This window comes from Balaenoptera acutorostrata, chromosome 16 (assembly GCF_949987535.1).
Source record: "Balaenoptera acutorostrata chromosome 16, mBalAcu1.1, whole genome shotgun sequence".
Classification (NCBI taxonomy): Eukaryota; Metazoa; Chordata; class Mammalia; order Artiodactyla; family Balaenopteridae; genus Balaenoptera; species Balaenoptera acutorostrata.
This window is the reverse complement of record NC_080079.1, coordinates 37,867,215-37,894,069: the sequence shown is the minus strand read 5'-3', so window position 1 is coordinate 37,894,069 and position 26,855 is coordinate 37,867,215. Positions and strand designations below refer to the sequence as shown.

Here is a 26,855-nt window from a genome sequence, read left to right as displayed (position 1 = left end):
GCCACCGCAATGAGAAGCCCGCGCACCGCAACGAAGAGTAGTCCCCGCTCGCTGCAACTAGAGAAAGCCCACGCGCAGCAACGAAGACCCAATGCAGCCAAAATTTAAAAAAAAAAAATTTTTTTTTAATTTAAAAATATATTGTTCTTAAACGCAGAAAGACTGCTTTTTTTGTGTGTGTGTGCTTTTCTTTTCCTTTCTGCTTCTCTCTGCTTAGTCCTCAGATTCTGGTAATGGGGGAGTAAATAATTACTGACTTCAACCAGAAATTTCTGGATGTCTGTCAGGACCTTTTGGCACTAAACTGAAACACTAACCTTTGCTAATAAAGCTGCCAATGTTTCTACATTGTCCATGAGACTCTGAGGATAGGAATACTTTACATAAGACATAGAATAAGCAGCAGGGTGATTTATATGGTATTTGGTCTACAGAAAAGGTGAAAAAGGTACAATTGGTGATTCACAAGAGGCAGAGAGTAGAAAGCAAGCTTCTTTCCCACCCTGTCAGTTCCTAATCCAGAGTCGCTGATTCTAGGCAACATCAGAAAAATGCTTACTCCTGAGTCCAATAGTTTGTTGACAGTGCAATTCAAAACAAGGAGCTTGCCCCCAGTAACGATTTTCTGCAAAAATACAGTTCTTTTCTCTCCTATCTGGAAATACAAGTAAAAGCAGTGATAGGCCTGAGCTGCAGCTAGCCCTCTTTGATAAAAAATACAACACGTAGTTGAAGATTCCAGCACTTAGCACAACGTCTGGTATAAAACCAATCCAATATAAAATATTTATATATTTATAATATATAAATATTATTTATAAAAAATAATATTTGTGGGGTTCAAGGAAGAAATTTTTGTGTCTAACTCAGTGACCTTGCAGAACTCTTAAATTCTAATTTTACACTCAACAGCATATAGAATCATTAAATCAGATTACGTTATGTCAGAGGCTTGTTGGCTACAGAGGAGAAACTTGGAGCTTGAGATGCATTTCACAGAGTCGTTTTGTTAGTTGACAGAGAACCTTTTATTGAAGAACAGTGCTGCCTGTCTCTACAGCATTTTCCTTACTCTGTAATCACTGCTCTCGCCATGTTGTTGACATGGAAGGGGAGCCGAGTGAAATATCTCAGTTGGCTGGAAGTTAACCCCTCAAGTCTCACGGAGTGTTGTGGAGAACTTGTGTTTCAAAAAGAGTGCAGGCAGGGAATTCCCTGGCAGTCCAATGGTTAGGACTGTGCTTCCACTGCTGGGGGCATGGGCTCAATCCCTGCTCTGGGAACTAAGATCCCACAAGCTGCATGGGGCGGCCAAAGATAATAAATAAATAAATAAATAATAAATAAAGATATAAAAAAGAGAGTGCAAGCAGAAGAACTCAGGTCTGTACTCAGAGTGTGAGCTCCCTGAGAGCAGGGACCCTTAATGCTTCAGTGCCTAGGATGGTTCCTGGAAGAAAACAGCACTCAGTAAATATTTAGTAAACGAACACCCCCAATTCTTGAGTTCTGGATGTTTTCTCAAGTCACGTGGGGAGGAGGCCCAGGGAGCTTGAGGAATGGGGGCAAGAAATTACCCATTCTTTCTTTGTTCTTTTTAGCCACTGTCAAACCAGATTTACTAGCCTTCCCATTATCTGGGTAACAGAGGCCTAAGTGAATATATCTCAATGAGATACACTGAGAACACGGGGGCAGGGCCAGGTCCTGACACCAGACAGGGCCAAACCTGGAAACAGAACTTCACTGCCAGGCTGGCTGTCTCTTCTGGCTTTGGCCGAGTGGCTAAAAACGAACGTGGGCTGCTGAGAGGCTCACCTACAGGGCCTGGCCCTCGGCCCATGTCTGCCCCATACTGCACAGGCCATCAAATTCCACAGGCCCTTAGAGATGTTTATTTTTGCACTCTGTAGACTCTGCTCGCCGCTGGAACCACGGCAGGTCACACGAAGGACAAGGTGTTGCCAAGCTGAGAATGCGGGAGCTCCTTAGTGCAAGACCCAGGACCTGAACTTCTTCCCGGAAATGAAAGAGTTAGGAGCGCTTTCTACAAAAGTTCCTTCAACAGGTAGGTGGTTGTCTTTGTCTCTGTCTTTATTGAAACAGTTAGGAATGAACCAGTTCATCCCACTTCCTTCTAGATTTGGACCCACAGAAAAGTCTGATGAACAAAGGCCTTGGAAGTAGTTCCCAACCCTTTTGCGTGTGAGGTCCCTCTATACATCGTAAAGTATTTCCTTAGCCAAGCAAGGCCATAGTTATGTTTTTAGAATAAGTTATCTGTTGATCAATAAAATATGTAAAGGCAACAGTTAAAATGAATTTCATGGCATTTTCAAATACATTTTGTTTTATTTGATGAATCACTCAGACATTTACAAACATTTGAGAAATTGTGGTAACTGTGTAAGATATTTTTCTGTCCACTGACAGGATGCCGTCATGTACGTGTGGATTTGCACACCTTGTACTAAGTCTGTCGTCTCCTCCCAGGTCTGAGACCCCCAGATTAGAAGCCCCTCTCTGTTTATTAAGGGTAAGCCTAGTGCCTTGAAGAACATCAATTCCTTCTGGTTTACGAGGCATATTATTTATTCAAGGTCCCAGTAGGAACTGGGAAACTGGGGAGACTTCAACAAAGATATTATTTATAAAGGTGTGAACAAGTGTTCATAAAATCTAACAAAGGTCAGTAGAGTCCTCTGGGGCCAGTAACACTAGCACTTCTAGGCCTGAGAGACAAAGGGAGGGAGTAGTTACTGGAACCTTCTGCAGAGTCACTGGGTAAAGGAAAGCAGCCAGTCCATAAGGATCTGACAGTAAAAGAACCAAGGAAAAAAATACACCAACCTCACCCTCTTCCTGCCTTCCAAGTCCCATCAGTGGCTGAACCGAACAGGAACCCAGTTGATGTAGCCTATAAGTGTCAGCCTTCCAGGGCAGAGAAGTGGGTGGAAATGGGATGAACAGTGAACTTGGAGGTGCAAATGGAAACTGTCCTGCACACCAGGGTAACCTGTAAGCTTGCCCTGTAGTGCACTAGGGCTATGGTGAAAAACGAGATCAACTCCTGAGCCAATCATTGCTGGGCTTTGCCTTTAAATTAGATCAAGCCCCTCAAGGTTACCGATTCAAATCTTTTCGTGTATTTCAAACACAAAACTCAATTGTGGAACCAACCTCCTCTTTTGCTGCTCATACTAAAACGCTCCCTTAGTTTCAGCCAGCGATCACCTTTAAAAGGACAACTCAAAAATCTGCATCTCTGCTGCCGATCTTCCTCCTGAGTTGAAAACTCCGATTTCCAACAGCCTATAAGTTACCTCAAAGTCACATGCCTTCAAAGCACTGGCTGGTCTCTCCTGGAGACACATTTTATTTTCATGCTTTCACCATTTTCCAACTAGGTATGCTAGAACACTCTGAGTCTTTTGACTCTCCTCCCCAACCCTCAGAATAAGTGAGTCCAACTCGTACCACTTCCGCTGGTATCCCTCTCACACCTGCCCTCCCTTTTTAGTTTCCCATGACCTTGTACCTGAACGAAGTCAGAGCCTGTCCCGGCTGGCCTCGCTAATCCTGACTCCACCACTTAGAGAGTGAGTCTGTTTAGATTTTCCTGCGCTTACTAATTATGACTCGTATATAGTGTCTCAGGGACTCAGTTTCCTCATCTGTAGGGTAGAGCCATGCACAGTACCTACAACTAGGGACAAAGCCCTCCTTTCCATTGATTCCATGGGGCAGAAACTCCAGTGGAGCTCGCACCCCTGGTGTTTACCTACTCACCTACTTTTCTCTGCAGGAGGAGAAGTTGGTTATCTAATTCATGGGTTTGGGAGAAACAGATGCATGTGCTCAGCTTTTTGTTTTTCTTTTTTTTTTTTTCCACTTGGGATCTGCCTGTGAGTAGAGGGCACTCAACCTTCTCAGCTCTTCCACCCTGTACATGAAACAGGGGTACGCACCCTTCAAAGGAGGCCTGTGGTTGTTTGAGGCCTTCCAAGGGTGGTGACTGGGTAAGTCCATCTTTGATGTACCCAGAGTACTGCAGTCCTTCCTGGCTGGTAGTCCTAAGCCTCATCCCCCTCTTATCAGCATTATTAGCACATAAGGCAGCATTTTAATCTTTGATTCCTGTTTCTACCTCTAAATTGGTTTTGAACTTGTGAGAAGACAGGTGGTTTTTATTGATCCTTTTGATCCCAATTCCTACCTCATGGAGTTCTTAAGAAAATGAAATGAGGTAATCCATATTATATCACAAAGCATAGGATCTGCCCGTAGTACGCATTCAAATAAATGTTAGCTCTTCTCACTGTCGTGGCTATTGTTGTTATAGACTGCTTCCATGAGTCTTAGGAAAGGGACAGGAATTTAAAATTTCAATATCCTATGATTATCATAATACTTTATATCAAGATAGTGTGGAGAATAACAGCTATAAAGCTGTTATATAACTTTAATTTGTAAAATAAAAGTTATAAAGCAGAACCTTCTAAAGGGCAGAAGAAAAATCTATCACCATTTCCTCTCCAAAGACTTCACATGGAGGCATTCACATGTGTTCTGAGGCTGGGTGTGAAAGCTGTTCTGAAAGCACATTTCTCTGATGAGGCTTACAAGAGGCCCTTAGGCCACGATGCAGCTGTAAATAGTAACATAACACAGCTCAGAAAAAAAAAGTTTTAAGAAGAAAAAAGAAACCCACATTCCTCTGACAGGATACTCCTCTCTAAAGAGTTCCAGAGGTTTCCCCTACCTTCAGTTATACTACTGCTCTTTGAGGCCTTTAAGATTGCTACAAATATGGATGCTGCATTGCATTTTGAAGCACATAAACCAGTGTACCTGGCCTGGGGTCAGCCATGCCTGGCTTTGAAACCCAGTGCTGACAACTAATAGCTGTATGAACCTGACATGGGACTTAGTTTCCTGAGTCTGTCTCCTGCTCTGTATATTGAAGTTAATCGTTCCTCTTTATTAGGGCTTTAATGAGGATTAAAGGGCAAATATGTGTAAAAGCTCCTAACACCTATTAAAATATTCACATAATAACATACACTAATTCCCTTCCCTATTATACCAGCTGATACATTTTTCATCTTCTTTTGTATCTTTCAATAATTTTCCAAATTAAAAAGTGAAGCAAAAAAAAAAGCAATTATACAACCTATATAGTAGCATACAGTAGGCACTCAAAAAATACTTATCTAATTTAAACATATACCAGTTACTAGTTCAAATAGTGACATGGTTAGCAAATTATTAGTAAATAAGTATTTTTATCATAGCTGAAAGCACCCATATTTCTTGTCTTAGAGTATCCAAAGGAAAAAAGGGAGAGACCCAGAGACTTTTTCTATGTCAATTTTCCCTTATGATATTGGGACAAGGCAAAAGAGCTAAATAATTGAATGAGGGAGAGTGGCAAAGAGAAAATGATGGGGAAAACAATAAATCCAAGAAATACTATGCTCTTTGAACATTTAAACTAATTTTTACTTCTTTGCAGTATTTAGTTGGTTCTTTCTTTTGAATTGCACACTGAAATTCTTTGCAGGCAAATATCTGTATATCGAATATTTGTGTCCATGTTCTCTTCCCTTTTTAGTGACTTTTCCTAAGTAGTGCATGTTCCAACCATGGATCATTATAAAGCCTTTACGAATGATGGTTATGAGGACTGTAGCAGCACCCAAAAAATGCCTGTGTTGGGCTGACTCATAGTCAGAACACAAAATGTACAAGCTATGAGTACAACTACAGAAAATACATGTGCACAAGGACAAAATGAGAAGGGAATGCAGAGAGAAAGAAAATAGTTGTGTGAGGAAAGTAAGATTATGAATGGTCTCCTGTATTTTCCGAACTTCTTGGAATAATCTTATACCCTTCTTATAAAAAGTAATAAAACCACTTTTACATAGTTGTATCTAAGTGTATTCTTACTGCTTTCTTTCCCATTCAACATCGATTCATATATGCTTTTTTGCATATTTGACAGAGTTGACATTTGACATTTTATATCTGTACCATGGTTGGGTTTGCCCTCTTCTTTTAAACTTGTCAAGATTTTATCCTCTTGGAATACTTAGGCGGGCTTTACTTTGGGACCACTCTCTTATACTTGCATTAAAGGTCACCCCTCACTTCTTTTCTTCCTAACAGGCTGAAAACAAGAATCTATCTGTGGAAAGAGAAAATTTACAATCATTTTTTAAGGCTGTCTAAGGAAACAATCCAATTAGCAGAGTTTAGTTCTGGGTTATTTTCCCAAAAAAGTGAATGTGTGTGTTGTGTGTGTGTAAAATAAAGAAATTTATTCCAGCATGCTCTTTCACTATAATTTTCAAAATTGTTTTTCTCTTAAAAAGTGATGAAATATTTGATGAGTAACTAATAGGGAATGAAAAAGTCCACTTTAGGGCAACTGTACTAGACAGAATGAGAATGTGATGTTCTTTCTCGTGGCATTTTAGGCCCACGTAAGGATATCATTCCCTTTTCTTTGATAAACTTCTTGAGAGAATGCTGACAATGACAAAACTGTCTTGGCTGGGGGCTAGTAGAAGAATGAGTTCCTTAATATTTTCAGGGTAAAAATAAATAAATGCTTGATTTATATTGAAATAATTTTAGGATCTTAGAATGAGAATAGAAAATAAACATTTTGATTTCTACAAAATGATTAATTGCCTATAAGATTGAAAAGTACAGTTTCATCTGTAATTAACCGTTCAAGTCTTAAATCCATACTCCTCACTTAAAAGAGAATGTCAAATAATACAAATTTAATTTATTTGATTTCTTGTTTCTCAAGAATGCAATCGATTAAGAACACGCAAAAAAGGCTGATGAATGGCTGAAGTCTACATTCCAAAGGCCAGTGTATTTTTACTGTGTATTCTATGCTAACAAGGTTGTTTTTATGGGTTTCAAGCCCACCAATGATAAGCTATAATCACAGTGCAGTGCAAAAAGGTATCACAGACAAATCTGTAACCAAGTGTGAGGAGATCATTGTTAAGAGTCTAATGGCAATAGAATTGACCAAGAAAAATAAGAAAAGAGAAAAAGAAAAGACCCAGAAAATTCAATGGCTTGGAGTCATTTTGTATACAAGGAAATACATCAACATGTCTTAATTCAGAGCTTCCCAACTGCTGAACTGTGCTACAGGTGTGATATGGGTCTGTATTAGTCAGCTTGGGCTGCATAACAAAATACCACTGACTGGGTGGCTTAAACAACAGACATTTATTTCTCATAGTTCTGGTGGCTAGAAGCCCATGATCAAGGTTCTGACAAATTTGGTTTCTGGTAAGAGCTTTCTTCCTGGCTTGTAAATGGCTACCTTCTTGCTGTGTCCTCACACGGCCTTTCCTTGCCACGTGTGTGTATTGGGGCTGGGGGGTGTGTTTGGCCAGAAATAGAGAGAGGTGGGGGGAGCTCTCTGGTATCTCTTCTCATAAGGACACTAATCCTATCAGAAAGGGCCCCACCTTTATGACTTCATTTAACCTTAATCACTTCCTTAGAAGCCCCATCTTCAAATGGGTAACAGCCACACTGGTGGTCAGGGCTTCCATATATGAATTTGAGGGGGGACACAAGCATTCAGCCCATAACAGGATCCCTCAGCTGGGCAGAACCTTGAGTTGGCCAGAGCCCAGGCCAGGAACAGTCTCGTAGTTTACCCCAATTTGGCTGAGAAAGATCATGATTTTTGAGGTCTGGCTCCATGAGAGAGGTTGGGAAGCACTGCTTTTAATGGACCCTGAATGCATCACTGCACTGTCGACCACTATGACAATAAATCTCAGTGACCCCTTAGAATGAAGAAAAATTACAATAATAATTAATGCTTAAATAACATTCACTATGTGCCACACCTGCTCTCAGTGTTTCTTTACACATATTAACTCATTTAACACAACAACCCTCTGATATATGAAGTATTATAACACCAGGCTCGAGAGAAAGTCCTTTGTCATCAGACTGCCTGAGTCCACATCTCAGCTTCTGCACTTTTAGCTCTGTAACCTTGGTCAGGTTACTAACTCTCTCTGAACCTGTTTCCTCTTCTATAAAATGGGGATGAATATACAAGTGTACAATTCCAAAAAGTTCTGAAAATTTTTTCCAAAATTTTTCCATAGGTTGGCAGCGTACTCATTTTGTGGCTAGACCCAAACACTCATAGTTTTTATCTATCTTTCCGAGTGGGCTATTCTTATGTTTTAGTGCAGAATCATTTGTGGTTGGTTGATCACAGGGTGTTCCCCAGGGCCGTGTTGGGGGGTTACATATATATGTTCTACATACCACAACAAAACACTTGGTCCTAAGGATTTCTGAAAAGGTTTCAACTCACAGCTGTGAGAATTTAGTTAACTAACATACTTAGAACAGTGCCTGGCACATGTGGTAAGTGATATACTAGTATTAATTATTATTGCTGTTGTTCGTGTTATTATTATTACTGCCATTCTCTAGATGAAGAAACTGGGGCAGAGAGAGATCAAGCAGTCTGTCCAAGCCACAGCCAGCATGTGGCACAGCTGAAAGTGAACCCAGACAATCTGGCTCCAAAGACTGTGGTCTTAACCACTGCACTATACCCTCTCTACAAATTACATACGTTTCATTTCTGTTCAGTCATGTTCAATGTTCCATGTTTAAGAAGTATCACTCAGCCATAAAAAAGAATGAAATAATGCCATTTGCAGCAACATGGATGGACCTAGAGATTATCATACCAAGTGAAGTAAGTCAGACAGAGAAAGACAAATATCATATGATATCACATATGTGGAATCTAAAAAAGTGATATAAATAAACTTACGTATAAAACAGAAACAGACCCACAGACTTAGAAAACAAACTTAGGGTTACCAAAGGGGGAAGGTGGGAGGGAGGGATAAATTAGGAGTTTGGGATTAACAGATACACACTACTATATATAAAATAGATAATCAGCAAGGACCTACTTCATAGCACAGGGAAGTATACCCAATATTAAATGGGAAAAGAATCTGAAAAAAGATAGATATATGTATATGTATAACTGAATCACTGTGCTGTATGCCTGAAACTAACACGACATTGTAAATCAACTATACTCCAATATGAAATAAAATTTTTTAAAAGTCAATGTTTTAATAAAATATTTTTAGAAATTTTATCCAGCTCAGCTTCAAGGGAATTCAGCTCCATCATTCAGAATGATCCAAGAGCAGACCCTGGGGGAGGGGGCCTGCAGCCATGTCAGTTCTGTAAGATCTGCACCTCCCTGGCCCAGCTCACCGAACAGGAGTCCACACCTGATCCCAAGGAGCCAACCACAGGCTGAACCAAACTCTGAGATTCTACGTCTTCGGAACTGGGAATGGGAAAATGAAGTGACTTGAGTCAGGCTGGAGCTGGGAGGTGCTAGGAGGCAAGCTGGGGAGCCATTCTCTGCCACGTACATACCCACAGGATCTGAGGACCAGCAGAGGAAGGTAGCAGTTCCGCGCAGACCACTGGTTCTCAACCAGGGACAGTTTGGTCCCCCAGGGGACATTCGGCAATGTCTAGACACATATTTTGCTGTCGCAGCCAGAGTGCTTTTTTAAGCATCTGGTGGACAAAGGTCAAGGATGCTGCTTCACCCTACAGTGCAAAGGACAGCTCTACAAAAAAAAAAAAAAAAAAGAGTACTATCTGGCCCAAAGCGTCGATCATGACAAGGCTGCAAAACCCTGGTACAGACTCAGAGCAAGCAACCATGTGGCACACGGAGAGGGTGAGGTAGAGGAGTTAATTGCTTTAGGTCCAGTGGCTCCCCAGGCCCTGACTGCAGCTGCTCAGAAAACCTAACGGCTCTTCCTGCCCCAAGTTCCTCTGAACTGCTTTATGGCCCGTGTTCTTCCTGTCCGTGTAACATTCCATAAAAGTTCCCCTCTACCTTACAACAGTGTAATGAGTTGATGTTACCTGCAACCAAAGATACCAGAGACAGGTTTGGGGGAGAGCAACTCAGGACAGTGGGAACAGTGTTTCAGGCAGAAGGAACAGTGTATGTAAAGGCACAGAGATTGAGAAGGCAGGTGGAGAAACACAGAGGGAAAAATGAAGAACAATGCAGGTGAGAGGAAAAAACATGAGTCAGGGCACAGAAGCAGCCATAAGCATGGTGTGTTTCCGTGCAGAAAGGAGAGTGGTCTGACTAGATCAGCAGGTGTGTGCGGGGGAAATGAAAGAAATTAATCTCAGTGGAAACAGCTTTGAAAGAGGCATCAGACTATACAACTGTAATACACGCCTGCATATCGGTGACTGTTCTAGGCCTAATTCATCCTTTGAATGGATAAAAGAAGAAAAGGACGTTTGGGAATGTATACTCCCTTAGCAAGCCATCTCTCCTTGGTAAAAACATTGCCTTCTCAGTAAAGAAAAAGAAAAAAAAAAAAAAGCAACAAACAGCATTTTCCCAATATGTGAAATAAACTAAAGCAGAGACAGAAATCTCTAGCATTCATGGCAATCAGCCAAAAGAGTTTTTAATCAATAAGCTCCTTGGTTCCCCATTCTGTACTCCAGGGAAGATGCAGGGTGGGTGGGCAGCGATCTCACTGCTTGGCACTGAGAAGGGTCTGAGGTTGTATGTAAAAGCCTCATATGGCTTACTTATTTCAAAAAAAAATTTTTTTTTGAAGTCCACAAAGACTGAGAAATGGCCTTCCCCTTCACCTCAGTCAAGGAAGGAGATTTAGGATTCATAAAAAGCACCACTAAATCTTTCTGGGGAAGAAAAAATAAACAAGAGAGTCGAACACACATGTCAATTATGCAACGGTGACATGTAAGAGAAATAAGTCTAGAAACAAAAAGAGAAAAGGAAATGAATGTTATTAAAACTGAGGCCTCCTCAATGCCTTGTTTCTCTTTTTTCTCCCTTGCTTTCTAACATGGATAATGTGATTCCCTGAGGAAAAGCTGCTTTTGTAGTCAGCAGGTCAAAGGTCTTAGATCTGAAAACAGTGGATACACAATGTTCCAGAAGAGGTGTGTGTGGCTTCCTGGTACTGAATCGACCCCTGCAGGTCAAGAGACACTCAGAGATGAAATTTGGATCTATGGGATGAAACGCATACCCTTTCACTGCCAACGGGAAGTGCTTCAGACACTGGTGGATGGCCACCAGGAACCTTTTCACAGCTGGCTGGGAAGGAGGCCTGGGCTCTGTGGGATCTGTACAAAGGGTCAGATTCCTCTGAGCGAGCACAGCCATCCTGGGGAAAGGCAACAAGGCTCCTCTAATGGGAAATAACATCTGACTAACCAATTGGGTGTTTAAAGGCAATGCCCAGGATGGTGTGGCAAAATGACTACTCAACATTTTAATTCCATAGATGAATATCATCATCACAACAGCAGTCACTTTTCCAGCATTTACCTGTGGGCCAGGCCTTGTGCTCAGGGAGTTACATACGTTAATTACAGTCATTCAGAAAGGGATCTGGGTACCTGTTCTTCAGCATCGGTGCAGCTCGGCACCATGGTACCACAATTTTGCACAGCAGAATTTCACTTTCCTTTCTGAATTAATGCTATGTCTATAAAAGTGCTTATAAGGGCTTGGGAACCAAACCTTCACCCCCAAATTGGCAGGCTATGGGATGGGTTCAGTTAGGCTTTGAAAATAAGCTGGCTTTCATTAGTTGGGTCATTGCAATGCCTGTGCCTGGGATAGCAGCAGTAGCAACAAACCAACAACAGGGACAGTTCCCCACCAAAGGATGCTTTAGACATCTGAAGATGCTTTTTCCCTCAGCAGTTTGGGGGATTTTCAAAGGACCACCTCCCTCTGTAAAAGAAGTTGGGAGGAATGATGACCAGGATGCAGAAAGCTCACAGTGAACTAAGATACAAACTATACCCAGAGATATCAAGAGCTGGTTGAGCTTACTCTGCACAATATTAGGATAAGTAGACGCTTTGATACAACAAGAGTCAAAATGGGAACTGACGTGTCAGGAAAGTGACTAGGGAGTGGCTTACATCCCTGTTAGCACAAGCTATCGTATGGCCTCTTGAAAGGTGTCTTTTGAGAAGAAAGAAAGGGTGATTGAACTCTTTACTTTTAAATAATAATCTCTAGAAAATGTGGGTATATTATAATGGCATTATATAGTGAAAAAGCCTTTGAAATTACTCCTGGTATTGCTTTCAAAGCCAGGTTATTTAAATAAGGAATCCATGCTCACCATTTTGTAGATGTAGTAGTTTGACCCTAACAGTACTGCTTAATTTGATAATCAATAATGCACACCAGACTTGGTTCCCAATGACCTTTGATGTTTCCAAAAATTATATTCACCTTCCTGGAGATCAGCCATTATTGAGGATATTCAAAAGAATAAGCTAAAAGTTTAAAGTAGTTTCAGAAAATGAGACTCTAAAATATCATAAAGAATGATAGCTTGACCTTAAAAATTCCTAAGGATACTTTTAAGAGGATAATATCATTTGGATATCTATTTCACACTATACTTTTGAAACAATATTCTACTACATGTATTTACACCTGTGAATATATAATAAGGTCTGTTATTTCAGATATGATGAAAAAAAAGGTGTAAAAGTTATTGTTGACTCATCCCTAAAGATATCAGTCCAATGTCCTTCTATAATCATAAAACTCAATATAATTGCTGGTCGTCATCAAAGAGAAAGTGGAATAAACTGAAAAATATAATTCCCCTTGTACCAAACATCAGTATCCATAATGCTACATATAATTCTGTTCACTTGCAAATAAAAAATACATATATAACAATCTCAGAAGAGTCAGAGATAGATGACTAATGTGTCTCAAGATATGAAGTGTCTTCATATGAAAAGGAATTAAAAAGTAGGGTGTTTCTTCAATAGGCAGAGAAGTAGATCAAAGGGCGATGGGCTTGAAGATTACAAAATCCTGATGAGTAAATCTGGTGAACCTAGACTAGCAACAAATCTCAGAACTTGCTGGCAACACCTGAAGTCTGGAAAAGATGGGGTTGACTTACATGTAAAACAGTATTCTCTGATTCTCAAATATTCCAACAATCCTCTACCACCTGCATGTCCAACAATTCAGTTCATTTCTGACACTATCATCCTGGAGTTGGCATCGAATCCCACAAGTTACAGGGCTCAGCCCACAAGACTGCCCCCGCCAGTCTCAGGTCCTAGGGCACCTGTACCTCTGGCTGACCAATTAGAAACTGGGGTTTCCACCAGCCCCTCCTCAGGTTATAAAATTTGCTAGAATGGCTCACAGAACTCCAGAAAACATTTTAGTTACATTTACTGGTTTATTATAAAAGATACAAAGGAACAGCCAGATAGAAAGGTACGTGGGGTGAGGTCCGGAAGGGTCCTGAGTTGGGAGCTTCTGCCAGTGGAGTTAGTGTGTGCCACCCTCCCAGCAAGTGGATGTCAAGTTCACCAACCTAGAAGGTTTCTGAAGCTCTTGTTCAAGACCGTTTTTTTTTTAAATGTTTGTCTTTTATGTTTTTATTTTTATTAATATTTATTTATCTGGTTGCACCGGGTCTTAGTTGTGGCAGCCCCTTTATAGAGCTAAATCTCCAGCCCCACTTCTTTCCTCTCCCAGGAGATCAGGGAGTAGGGCTGAAAGCTCCACCCCTCTAATCACTTAGTCCTTCTGGAGACCAGCCCTGCCCTGAGGCTATCAAGCCCCGCCCCCCAGTACTTCATTAGCATAAACTCAGGTGTGCTCCAAAGGTGCTGCTTATGAATAACAAAAGACACTCCAGTCACTGAGGAAATCCCAAGGGTTTTCAGGGTGCCTTGCCAGTAGCCATAGACAAAGATCAAATATATATATATTTTTACTATAACTCAAGAATGTTCAGTTCAACTTTCAACTGAAATAATGAGATAAAATGAATATGAAATTCTATTGTGATAGGCCAGATGACCATCTTCAGAATTTACACCAAAAAATCTCATTTCACAGCTCTTGGGCTCCTCGCCTAGCTTTGAAAATAGAAAAGGGCTGGGAGAATGGAGTTAAAAAGAGGATTATTTTAAGACAATTTCTTTAGAGATGGGGGATGCCCCCACCCCACCTCAAGCTTAGAAAAAGGAGGAAATCAGGGCCTAGTTGGGACTCTGTTTGAAAACTCAGTGGAGGGGACTCCAGGCCCAGGGGATCAGAAGAAAGGCTGGCAAATGGCGTTGACCCTGGCACAAAGGAGAATTGCACCCTCCCGGGAATAGTAACTGCACGCCCCCTCCCCCATGGAGACTCCAGGGATGCAGGAAAATTTCCCACAGGCCAGTTACAGACTTTGCCATGGAAAAAGTTGCCTGGAGCCATTATAGTCCCACCCAAGAGGGCCTCCGGGCAGGGGAAATGGTTCTCTAAGGAACGGCAAGGGTCCATAACCACCAGAGGACCAAGAGCTGAGGGGGACGGAACCAGCCAGAGGAGAAGTGTTATATGCCTCACAGGGGCTGGGCCTAGAAAGTATGAATGAAAAAATAAAGTAATAGAATAGAATAGAACAGAACAGAATAGAATAGAATAGAATAGAATAGAATAGAATAGAATAGAATAAAGATGAAATCATCCCCTAGATAAAGAGTGTACATTCCAAGTAAGATTGTACCCTAGTTTCCTAATCTCCTCTCCTACTGAGCCAAGCCCTAGAGGAGTTAAAAATTTTTTTTACAACAAGTTGGGAGAAAGGAAACTTGAGGCTGGAAAAGAAGGAAGGATGATGCCTGCCTCTCCCTCTAGAAACAGCCAACTTCATAGCGGTGCTACCTGGGGAGAAGGTAAGACTTGACATTAGGTTACATTCTACATTTTTATTATGTGCATGGGTTAGATATTCTAATTTCTGAATTGAGACTGTGTGACTTGAAGTGACCAAGAATGACTAGAAAGCCATAGGACCTGAACACGTTTTCACCCAGAGATAGCGGTGGGCTATTCTCCACTGAACAAGTCTTAAAGAGGAAATGAGAGATGGAAAAAAAAAAAGTTGCAGTTTTATTACATCCCACAGGGGATGCCTGTTCAACATCATACACACAAGAGGAAGTATATCACTGTGACCTATAAACATTTTATGGAACTCATCTCCAGAGGCAATACCAATTGAAGTATGAATGGAGTCAAGAGAAGTTTAGACCAATTCATGGATAATATCAAAATAGGTTACCCAGAGAAAGAGGAAATATTTGGAAGATGCCATCACAGTTTGGAGCTAACATGATATCCATGTCCTCCTACTGGCTTCATCTGTTCATGGTGTCACACTTACAAACAAACAAAAGGTCAATTTTAATGTTTTAAAGCTACACATATCTTAATTGACCATAACCATCATATACTAAGATAGAATCATCCATCATGATTATTACTTCATTGACCAAGGCACTTTAAATAAGACTCTATAAAGATGATGATAAATGTATATAGATTATCCACTAAAGGTTATTATTGATCTACCCTTGAAGTTATCCTTTATCTTCCATGGCCTGAGACAAGAGCAGTTTAGGCACAAGAATGGGAACAACCCAGGCATGCCTAAAAGAATTTGCAAAAATTATCTATAAATAATTTATTTTAGTAAGTCTGCACTACTTAGTAATGGTTGAGTATCCATAAAATAAAAGAAAAAGAATAACTTACATTTGTTGTATAGTGCAATGGACTTTCTATCCACAAATATTACCGTATTTAAGCCACAGATGATCTAGGGAGCAAAACAGAGAAAGTAATGGTCATCTCTTGCTTTTTTTTTTTTTTTTTTTCTGCCCAGCATCCAGGCCATATCGTTGAGGCAGCAGCATGTCAGTTTTCCATTGGGCATCTTACCCATTCTCAGATCATGTGCTTTGGAAACCTACGTGCTCCTGGAAAGGCCTGGCCAGTTAGAGGCACAGTGATTCATTCAGAGACTTATGAACCAAACTAGACCAGTAAGAGTCAGCCTTGCAGCATTTGCTGGAACAACTGAGAAGAAGTGCCTTCTTTGCATGGGATTCCAAGTCATAGAATGGATACATAGAGCTGCTGGTGGCCATTTTTGTCTCCACTGGGAGAGACCCCACCTAAAATGAAGTCAACCCAGGAAAGAGAAGGAGTGAGAGAAATACATAGTTCTGAAATTGTATCAACATCTGAATCAGCTATAACTAAATCCTACCCTTGGAACTCTCTGTTCAGTGAATAAATGAATTAGCTTTTTGCTTTTAGTCAAGCTGAATTTGATTTCTGTCACTTGCACCCAAGCTGCTGACTAATTTTTTGAAGCATTGTTATTCTGGTCTTATACATATGGCTCAGAGCTTATGTTATTGTCCCAGATCATGCAGTAATATGTGGCTAAACCAGGATGCAAACTCAAAGCTGTCAAATCCTCCATCCGTAGCTCTTTTCAGCTCCTCAGCTTGGCTCCCCATCCCTCAAAGTTATCCTACCAGTGTTTTATAGGCCTAAACAAACACATTTTTATCTCTTTTTGCCCAGACGCTCAAATAATCAGATGAGCCAGCAGTAATCAGAAGCAGGAGGGTCGGGAGAATGAGTTTATAACACACAGCAGATAAATGAAGGGTTCTCACTAAAGTAATTTTGTCAAAGCAGACTAGTACCAAATCAATCTTCAGTTCCTCTAATGCTAAAAGTTCTGGAAGCCTAGGAAATTGAAGTATTGTGAGCCACAGGAACACAGTAGAAATAAAGAAAATCCAAGTAACCATCCTGGCTCCATTCCTGTTGGTAGACTAATTCAATCACCCACACACTATTTTTTCTTTTCTTGAAGAACTGTGATACAGCGATATTTAGGATCAAGTTTTTCAGTTATCTTATATGAAAGTCTGCCAGGATTATTAAATAAAGCAAATGTTTTAAATCCAACAAAGAAATCAATCAGCCAAGGATCAAAGAGGATATATAGCTAGTTCATTAACAAAGACATATGTTCTATCTCACACTGTTGATAGGAGTATTAATTGGTTCAATTTTCTGGAGTGATATTTTGCAACATCTATCAAAAGTTTAAATGAACTTAACTTCTGACCCAATACTTCTACATTTATTTAGGAATCTGTCATATATGCTCAGATATGTTTGGATAAGGGTGCATTAGCATTATTTATAACTGCAAACACATTGAAATAAGTTCCTATTTGCAGGGAATCAGCTGGATAAATTGTGGTACATTCAGACTCCGATTTATTATAGATTGAACACACACGTTTATCTCTGCTGTCTCCTAAAATGCCACTGATGGTAAAGGAATAAAAAAGAAATAAGGGGCTTCCCTGGTGGCGCAGTGGTTGAGAATCTGCCTGCCAATGCAGGGGACACGGGTTCGAGCCCTGGTCTGGGAAGATCCCACATGCCGTGGAGCAACTAGGCCCGTGAGCCACAATTACTGAGCCTGCACGTCTGGAGCCTGTGCTCCGCAACAAGAGAGGCTGCGATAATGAGAGGCACGCGCAGCGCGATGAAGAGTGGCCCCCACTTGCCACAACTAGAGAAAAGCCCTCGCACAGAAACGAAGACCCAAAACAGCCATAAATAAATAAATAAATAAAAATTAAAAAAGAAATAAGCCACAAAGATAAAGAGAGCAGGAAAGATGATGATAGCAGGTAAGAAATGTGAACCAAATATTGGAAGCTGGGAAGTAAATGAACAGATGGTATAGGACTTAGCCAAACAGAGAACGCTGAAACCTAAGCCAACAGGGAAGGAATACAATAAGGAGTAAGCTGACTGTAGAATCACAGAAAGACTCAGGGATGGAGGAACAGAGGACTTCTAGAGGCGGCGAATGTGGTTAAAAATAGTATTGATGGAAAGTCTTTAAAAGTTCTCCTCCCCACTGCGCCTGCCCCAGAATCAAATAATGCCATTTGTAGCAACATGGATGGACCTAGAGATGATCATACTAAGTGAAGTAGGTCAGAAAGAGAAAGACAAACACCATATGATATCACTTACATGTGGAATCTAAAATATGACACAAACGAACTTATCTACGAAACAGAAACAGACCCACAGACATAGAGGACAGACTTGTGGTTGCCAAGGGGGAGGTGGGGGGTGGATTGGGAGTTTGGGATGAGCAGATGCCAACTATTTTATATATAGAATGGATAAACAACAAGGTCCTACTGTAGAGCACAGGGAACTATATTCAATATCCTGTGATAAACCATAATGGAAAAGAATATGAAAAAGAATATATATGTATACACACACACACATATGTAACTGAATCACTTTGCAGTATAGCAGAAATTAACACAACGTAAATCAACCATACGTCAATAAAATTTTTTTAAAAATTCGCCCCCCACACCCTGAGACAATTAGCCTCCCCATCTCCACTGGGGGGAGAATGGTGTTTACTCTGTGGAAATGCTACACACTATGTTATTGGGAACAGCAGATACAGTTGGGGTGCAGGGGGAAGGTGAGGCGCCATATGAAAACAGGGGATTAAATGAAAACCATACTGAAAGGTGAGATACCCTGTCCCCACACCCAGGTCTCATTGGACTCCCAGAACACTAGCAGCCAAGCTTCTGACCTCAGGGCAAACGACTGAGATGTATCTTTGGAGAAACCGACCAAACTGAGAGCAAAAGGTGCTAACCCTTGGGAGATGCAGGAACTACATCCAACAAAACTGCTGGATCCAGAGCTCCTCATTCATAATGCAGCTTGCCAATTCACCAATTCTTCCATCCAATCAGCGTTTTAGCATCTCGCTCTTAAATGAATAGACAACCACAGACCACCAGATAATTAAAAGCCTCTAATATAAAAGCTCGGATAGAGGGAATCAGGAGGGGAACGGCGGGGGAAATGAACTCAGAGGAAACAAGGACAATGACAATTCAGGGCATGAAAGAGAAGGACAAGGTCAGGAAAGAAAAAAAATTTTTTTTAAACTTTAGTTGATATCTTCAAAAAGATAGAGAAAAGACAGTGCACAAATGAAACAAGAAATGGAGGCTATAAAAAAGAAACATTCAGGAACCAAAAAAGAACTCTTGGAATTAAAAACATGATAGTGGAAATTTAAAATTTAATGGAAGGATTGGAAGACAATGTTTAAGAAATACCCCAGAAAGGAGACAAAACCACAAAAATATAGAATATTAGAGAGAAAGAATAAGAAAGTTACTGCATTGGTTCAGAATATCAAACATTCAAGTAATAGGTATCCCCAAAACAGAGGAAACAGGAAAAAATACATGATGAAAGAAACACTACAGAAACATGTTTCACATTTGAGTGTCCAACAAAATTAATGAAAAACCCCATAGCTCCCAATCTCACACCATTTACAAAAATCAATTTCAGGTGTATTATACAACAAAATATGAAAAACAAAATGATTAAGCTTTAAGAATATAATGTCTTCATGAGCTGGACGTAGGGAAAGAATTCTAAAACAGAGCTCAAAAAGCCCTTAATCATGATGGGAAGAACCCTGATATATTTGACTGCATTAAAATTAATAACTTGTGTTCATCAAAAGATATGATTAAAAGAGTAAAAAGACAAGACAGAAAGTGGAAGAATGTATCTACAACATATATAACCGACAAAGGGTTCCTATCAAGAATATAAAAGACACCCCTATTAATCAATATGATTAATAGGACAATCCAATAGAAAAAGGACCTGGACAGGCAATCCACACAAATGGAAATCCAATGGCCAATGAGTACATGAAAAGATGCTCAACTTTATTTGCAATCAGATATACCTATCACACAAGGTAGGTGTGAGCCCTAACGTAAGCTATGAACTTTAGTTAATCATAATCATAATAATAATGTATCAGTACTGGTTCATCAATTGTATCAAATATTCCACACCAATGCAAGATGTTAATAATAGGGGAAATCATGGAGGGGCAGAGAAAGAATATATGGAAACTCTATACTTTCTCTTCAATTTTTCTGTAAACCTAAAACTGCTCTAAGAAATAAAAGTCTATTAATTAAACACAGACACACACACACACACAATGAGATATCACCATACATGCATCACACTAACAAAAAATGTTAAAAGTTTGGCGATACCAAGCGTTGGCAAGGATGCAGAGCAATGAGAACTCTCGTACACTATTGGCGGAAGTGTAAATTGGTACAAATATTGTGGAAAACCACTTGGCATTATCTAATAAAGTTAAAGACAGGATTTCCACATGACCGCTCCTAAGTGTATACCAACAGAAATGCATATACAAATGTATGAGAGCACATGTATGAGAGTGTTTATGCAGGCATCTCTGATAAAAACCCCAAACTGGAAAAGCCCAAATGTCTATCAATATTAGTAATTCGAACAAAGGAATACCATGTTGCGATTAAAATGAAAGAACCACAGCTACATGCACCTATAAAGGTGAATCTCAGAAACCTAATAATAAGTGAAAGGAACAAGTCCCAAAGTAATATGAACAGTGGTATTCCATCGTCAAAAATTTTATAAAATTTTATAAAACTAAATTGTATTATTTAGAGACATACAAAAGCGAAGTCCACAAAACAGGACAGTGGTTACCAGGTTGGGGGAAGGAAACGTACTCAAAGAGATCCAGCGCACAAGAAGTGGGGTTGGAGGCGGAGTGTCTTCTAAGATATTGGCAATGTTCTATTTCTTAATCTAGGTGGAGTTACATAGAAGAAAAAAAAGAGCAAAACACTTTGAAAAGGTAACTAGCCCCTCTGGTTTTTTAACTTGTGGTCTCCAGATCAGTCATTCTTACAGCAGCCAAGTCAGAACATCAGTAAGCAACGTTCTAGGGCCAGAAGGGACTAGCTCTCTCAAATACTTTCACAGAACTCTGTGAACTGTTCTATTCTCCCTCCGCCTTCATGAAGGGTCCTTCAGAGAGCTCTCTGGTTGAACCAACTTTGTAAAGTGAGGGTAGCTGGCAATGATGAGGGCACCAACAGCACTCTGACACCAACAAGACTCTGACAGTTAAAAGCAAAAGGATATGATCAACTCTAAGCAAAAGTTTTCTTAGTGATTTCAGGATTTATTATGCGAGTGGCAAGAAATTTAGGAACTGTCTTTAACCTGATTGGTGGCATTAAGCTATCTGAAAGAAAAAAATGTATATACAGAAAAAAAGAGTGGGATTGAGCATGGATAAATGGGCAAAAGGAATAAAATATTATAAATAAATAATATAAATAAGTAAATAACATAAAATACAAGAGAACAGGGACTGTGCATAGGTCCACTTTGATACTGAACTGGAAACTAGGGGTTATGATCAATCCATTACAATGAAAAAAGTGTTCTGAAACAAAAAAAAAAGTATAAATTACAGCCTGACCCACCTGCATGGAGCCCAGGGATTCAGAAAGAGCTGAGAAAAGCATGGTTCTAAAGCTTACAACTCCCTTCTACCTGCTGGACAGGAAGTAAACTCCTTTTATGGTTGCAGCTGCATGTCAGGGAGGTTGAGCACTGAATCCTCAGGAAGTTCTGACACTTTGTGAGCTGGGGAGGGAGCGAAACTAAGGGAGAGGAGGCTTGCGTGCCTCTACCTCCAATCTGCACTTTAGTTAAAGAACATCCACGCGCTGTGTCTGCTCAGAATTAATGTGTTTGGTCATGCGCCCTGTTGATAAACACTTTCCCCATGGGTCAAGGAAAATATCAAGCTTCTTTGGTTTTATTTATTTATTCTTAAAGAATACAGGTAGAAACAGGAAATTCAGAAGTTAACATATAGTATTCATAGCAATAAGAAATGTATATTGTTCTTAAATCGAACTACAGTATATTGCATTTTTTTGTATCAAATTTCTGAAAACTCTGGGGCTTCCTTGGTGGTCCAGTGGTAAAGAATCTGCCTTCCAACGCAGGGGACGCAGGCTGGACCCCTGGTCGGGGAACTAAGATCCCACATGCCACAGGGCAACTAAGCCCACGCACCACAACTACTGAGCTTGCGTGCCTCGACGAGAGGGCCCGCGTGCCACAAACTACAGAGCCCACACACTCTGGAGCCCATGTGCCACGACTAGAGAAAGAAAACCCACAAGCCACAACTAGAGAGACGCCCGCATGCTGCAACTACAGAGAAACCCGAGCAGACCGCGTGCTGTAACGAAAAGATCCTGCATGCCTCAACAAAGATCCCGTGTGCCACAACTAAGACCTGACGCAGCCAAAAAAAATAAGGAAAATAAATAAATAAATATTTAAAAAATTTTTTCTGAAAACTCAAAGACCAGGTCTTTTCAGCGGAGGTAGAAAAGTATAATGGTGAATAGGGGTAACTGGAAAGCACAGGGGGAAAATTCCACATGGTGCAGGGAAAAGAGCGCTGAATTAGGGTCTCAGGAACCAAAGTTTCCCTACATGCACACAGCTGGTTAGAGGCAGAATGGAGTTAAATTTGGATCTCCTGACTCCTCATCTAGCACACATCCTATTACATGCTATTGCTACCCTGTGTACAGCTACTGATTGAAGGATTAGAAGTGTGTAGGCATCGGAAAGAGAAAGACCCATTGACAGACGCATGGATAAAGATGTGGTACATATATACAATGGATTATTACTCAGCCATAAAACGGAATGAAACTGGGTCATTTGTAGAGACGTGGATGGACCTAGAGACTGTCATACAGAGTGAAGTAAGTCAGAAAGAGAAAAACCAATATCGTATATTAATGCATATATGTGGAATCTAGAAAAATGGTACAGATGAACCCGTTTGCAAGGCAGAAATAGAGACGTAGACGTAGAGAACAAACGTATGGACACCAAGGGGGGAAGGAGGGATGGGATGAATTGGGAGATTGGGGTTGACGTATATACACTAACTAATATGTATAAAATAGATAACTGATGAGAACCTGCTGTATAGCACAGGGAACTCCACTTCACTGCACAGTAGAAACTAACACAGCACTGTAAAACAACTGTACCCCAATTTTAAAAAAAAAAAAAGAACAGAGAGAGAAAGAGAAAGAAAACCCAAAATGATTTCATTAAGAGCATGTTTCTCTGAAGACCCTTTCGGGACTTCCCTGGTGTCACAGTGGTTAAGAATCCACCTGCCAATGCAGGGGACACGGGTACGAGCCCTGGTCCGGGAAGATCCCACATGCCGTGGAGCAACAAAGCCTGTGCGCCACAACTACTGAGCCTGCGCTCTAGAGCCCACGAGCCACAACTACTGAGCCCACGTGCCACAGCTACTGAAGCCCGTGTGCCTAGAGCCCGTGCTCTGCAACAAAGAGAAGCCACCGCAATGAGAAGCCTGCACACTGCAACAAGGAGTAGCCCCCGCTTGCTGCAACTAGAGAAAGCCTGTGCGCAGCAATGAAGACCCAACGCAGCCAAAATAAATAAATAAATAAATAAAATAAATTTATTAAAATAAAAAAGAAGACCCTTTCTAGTAAGATATAAACTAACATTTTCCTATTGAGGTCAGAATTATATTTTATGTATGCATGTGAACTACATATTTATTCCCCCCAAATTGTAAATTATACGGGCACACAGGCTACATAAGATAAAGCTAAAAGTAAGTACAATTTTTATTTTATCTACTTCTGTACTATTTGAAAATTTAATAAGAAACAAGTACTACTGTTACACCCAGTAAAAATATAGTGATATTTCTAGTTCAACTGACTGAGATTAATGACATTAGCTATGAGCTCTCATTTACATACGACTGGCTGAAGTGTAATTCCTGACAAGGGGAGTTGTTCCAGATATATAGTTACAGTTATGTGAACAAAATAATTTGTAAAACTATGTATGATCTACCACATTTTTATCAAATACACATAATACGTAAAATATCTACAAAACATCTGGAACATTGTATAAAATGGAACAAAGGAGAATGTTAATTCAGGTAAAATCAATCCACTTCCTATGGGGAGGCCACAAAAGTTGGCCTTAAAATTTCTAGATATAGCCAATAAAGGAAAACCCAGCCAGACACATGATTTGTAATGTCTATAAGGTAATGACAAACCAGCTGGACTAAAGCCAGACAATTTTTCCTAACAGTAATAATAGTGTGCTTACATAGTGCCTACCCTATGCCGGGGCACCATTCATTTAATCTTTTCTACGATGACCCAAGTGAGTGCTAAAACTGCTAGTGCCATTGTAAAGACGGGGAAATGGAGGTACACAGAAATTAATGAGTGACTCACCAAAGGTCACACAGGTGTTTAAACCCTGCCTCGAGTGCTGGCTCCAGAGTCCCCACAAATTCCATTTGAGGCTGGAATTCAGACAGAGTGACTTTTAGCCGCTACAGTATCTCTCCTCAATCCCTCATAGGGAAAACAGTGTGATGTAAGACTAACACCCTCAAGAGCATTCTTACAGCAGGCACAGTGCCACAGTTTGGAGGGCTTTTTAGATTGGACCATAAATGTCCAGTTGGATGGAAGGTGGCACTATTTATCGGACCACCTCACTCCCCTCCTTAAAACACTCCAGTGGTTTCTCCATTGCCCTGAGAATACCACCTATCCTCCTTATAACATACAAGGCCTTGAAGGACCATCTTCGTACCTTCAAATGTCACCTCTTACCACTCTTCCCCTCAGTCATGCTGAAGCAGCTTCCCACGTCTTCTGTCTGTTCTCTGAACATGCTAAACTCATTTCTGCCTCAGGGCCTTTGCACTTGCTCTTGCTTCCCTGGAATACCCCTCTACCCCCATGGTCTTTACAAAAATGGCTCTTTCTTGTCATTCAGACCTGAGGTCAAATGTCTCTTTCTAAGAGAACCCTTCCCCACCATAACAATGCATGATACCCCCTGTCCCCACAACCTCTAAATTAGACTGTTTCATTTTCTTCGTAGCACAGTTATCACTATTTGAAGCTGTCTCATTCATTAATTTGTTTACTGTTTGTCTTCACTACAAAACCATAAGCTCTATGAGGGAGGGAATCTTTTTTTTTTTAACATCTCTATTGGAGTATAATTGTTTTACAATGGTGTGTTAGTTTCTGCTGTATAACAAAGTGAATCAGCTATACATATACATATGTCCCCATATCTCTTCCCTCTTGCTTCTTCCTCCCACCCTCCCTATCCCACCCCTCTAGGTGGTCACAAAGCACCGGAGGGAGGCAATCTTGCCTATCTTATTTACTGCTGGATTCCCAGCACCTAGAACATACCTAACATATAACAGGTCCTGAGTAAACAAACATTTATTGAAATTGAAAAATTAATTGAAGACAACGTGATCCTTACCGTGTTGCTTTGCATTTCAGTTACTTAGGCTGGCTACTCACACGGCCCAGACCCTCAACTGCTTGAAAGCCCTGCTTCAGTTAGGGCGGTGTAGGGAGTACACAGCCTGCACAACCACCATTTGAGGCTGGAATTCGGGCCAGAGTGACGCCCCCAGAAATATTCCTGGTCCAGCTGCGAACTAGAGGCCACTGGCATTCACCAGCTGGTGGGCAACACTCCTGAGCAGAATTAAGCCGCTTGCCCAGGAGTCTGCAGCATTGCAGAACCTCACACTGGAGAGCTATCCAAAATGTGCCAAGTGCCTGGAGCCCTTGGGATTAGAGAAGCAAATAAACATCAGTCATCTTGGCCATACATCCGCCGGGCATCGATATAGTTGATATCACTTCCATAAGGAGTATGCATTTAAGTTTCCAGCTGTCAAATCACACTGGCTGCCACAGACGGAGACCAACACAACGCTTGTAAGTATTAATTTGGCAGAGGACAAAGAAGTCCCTGACTTTGTATCACTTAGGCCTCCATCTGTCCAAAGAAGCCAGCAGTCAGCTTTCTCTTATCCCTTCATCAATGATTGAAAAGATGAGGAGCGACAGTGACGGGCAAAACTTGCAGGAAACATGTGCTCTACCCAAGGTCAAAACCACAAGCGGAGGTCAGGTCAGGGGGTTCCTATTTGGTACTAAGGACCCTGTCAAACCAGACACGTGCTTAGTTCATTTCTCTCTGATGAACGTTCTCAAAAGCAGCCCCATGTCATTCAAAACAGCAGGCATGAAGAAGGATGAAGCAACACTCTCTTTCTATAACAAATCTTAATAAATGATAACCTATCAAATGATTTGTTTCTCACATAACTGACTTCTACCTTTTTTTTTTTTTTTTTTTTACATTATTTTCCCTTGACATTAAATATACCTCACTAAAGTGGTAGGTCCTTGACTAACCTCATTACATAAACATAACCTTGTTTTATTTGAGAAAGATTTTAAAATAAGGTGGTCAAAATGTGCTTCAGCATAAAAGAAAACTCACAAACAATTAATGTAGTGCCATCTAATCCATGGTTGTTATGCCATTCCTACTTAGAATTATAAAAGGTCCCTGTAAAATCCCATTAACCTGAGAAGGACCTCTCTTCATGGCTCTGTGCCTTCTCCAAGTGGAAGCACAGAGTGATTAAGTAGATGAAACATGAAGTGATTTCACACCCAGAGGGTAGACAGAGAAGGGCGCGTCCGGAAGTGCTTGGAGCACATGGATTTCTAAATGTGTGTAAAGAAAGTAGAGACACGAATAGATGAGTCATGGGCAGTGACCCGTAAAGGCCACGGGGCCATGTGGGCTGGAGGAGGTGTCACTGCAGAGTCACTGGAGAAGACAAGCCCCGGGTCAGATGGAAAGGGGCTTGCAGGGGAGTTTGCAATTGTCCTCATATGATTTGGACCACTAAGGCCTGTGCTGGGCCGGGGCTTCAGTGATGGAAGCGAACGGCAGCCCTTGGAAGAGGCTTTGGAGGAAGACGAGGCCACGTGCCAAA

At 40.8% G+C, this 26,855-nt stretch overlaps 1 protein-coding gene across 3 annotated transcripts in view; it reads right to left on the bottom strand.

Annotated features, from left to right (window-relative positions):
* SLC16A12 (solute carrier family 16 member 12) overlaps window positions 1-26,855 on the bottom strand; it is a 95,385-nt gene that overhangs the window by 43,919 nt on the left and 24,611 nt on the right. For all 3 annotated transcript variants that reach the window (XM_057530477.1, XM_057530479.1, XM_057530480.1), the window contains exon 2: window positions 15,701-15,764. The gene's annotated coding sequence lies outside the window, so the exon portion shown is untranslated. The remainder of the gene's footprint in view (window positions 1-15,700; window positions 15,765-26,855) is intronic.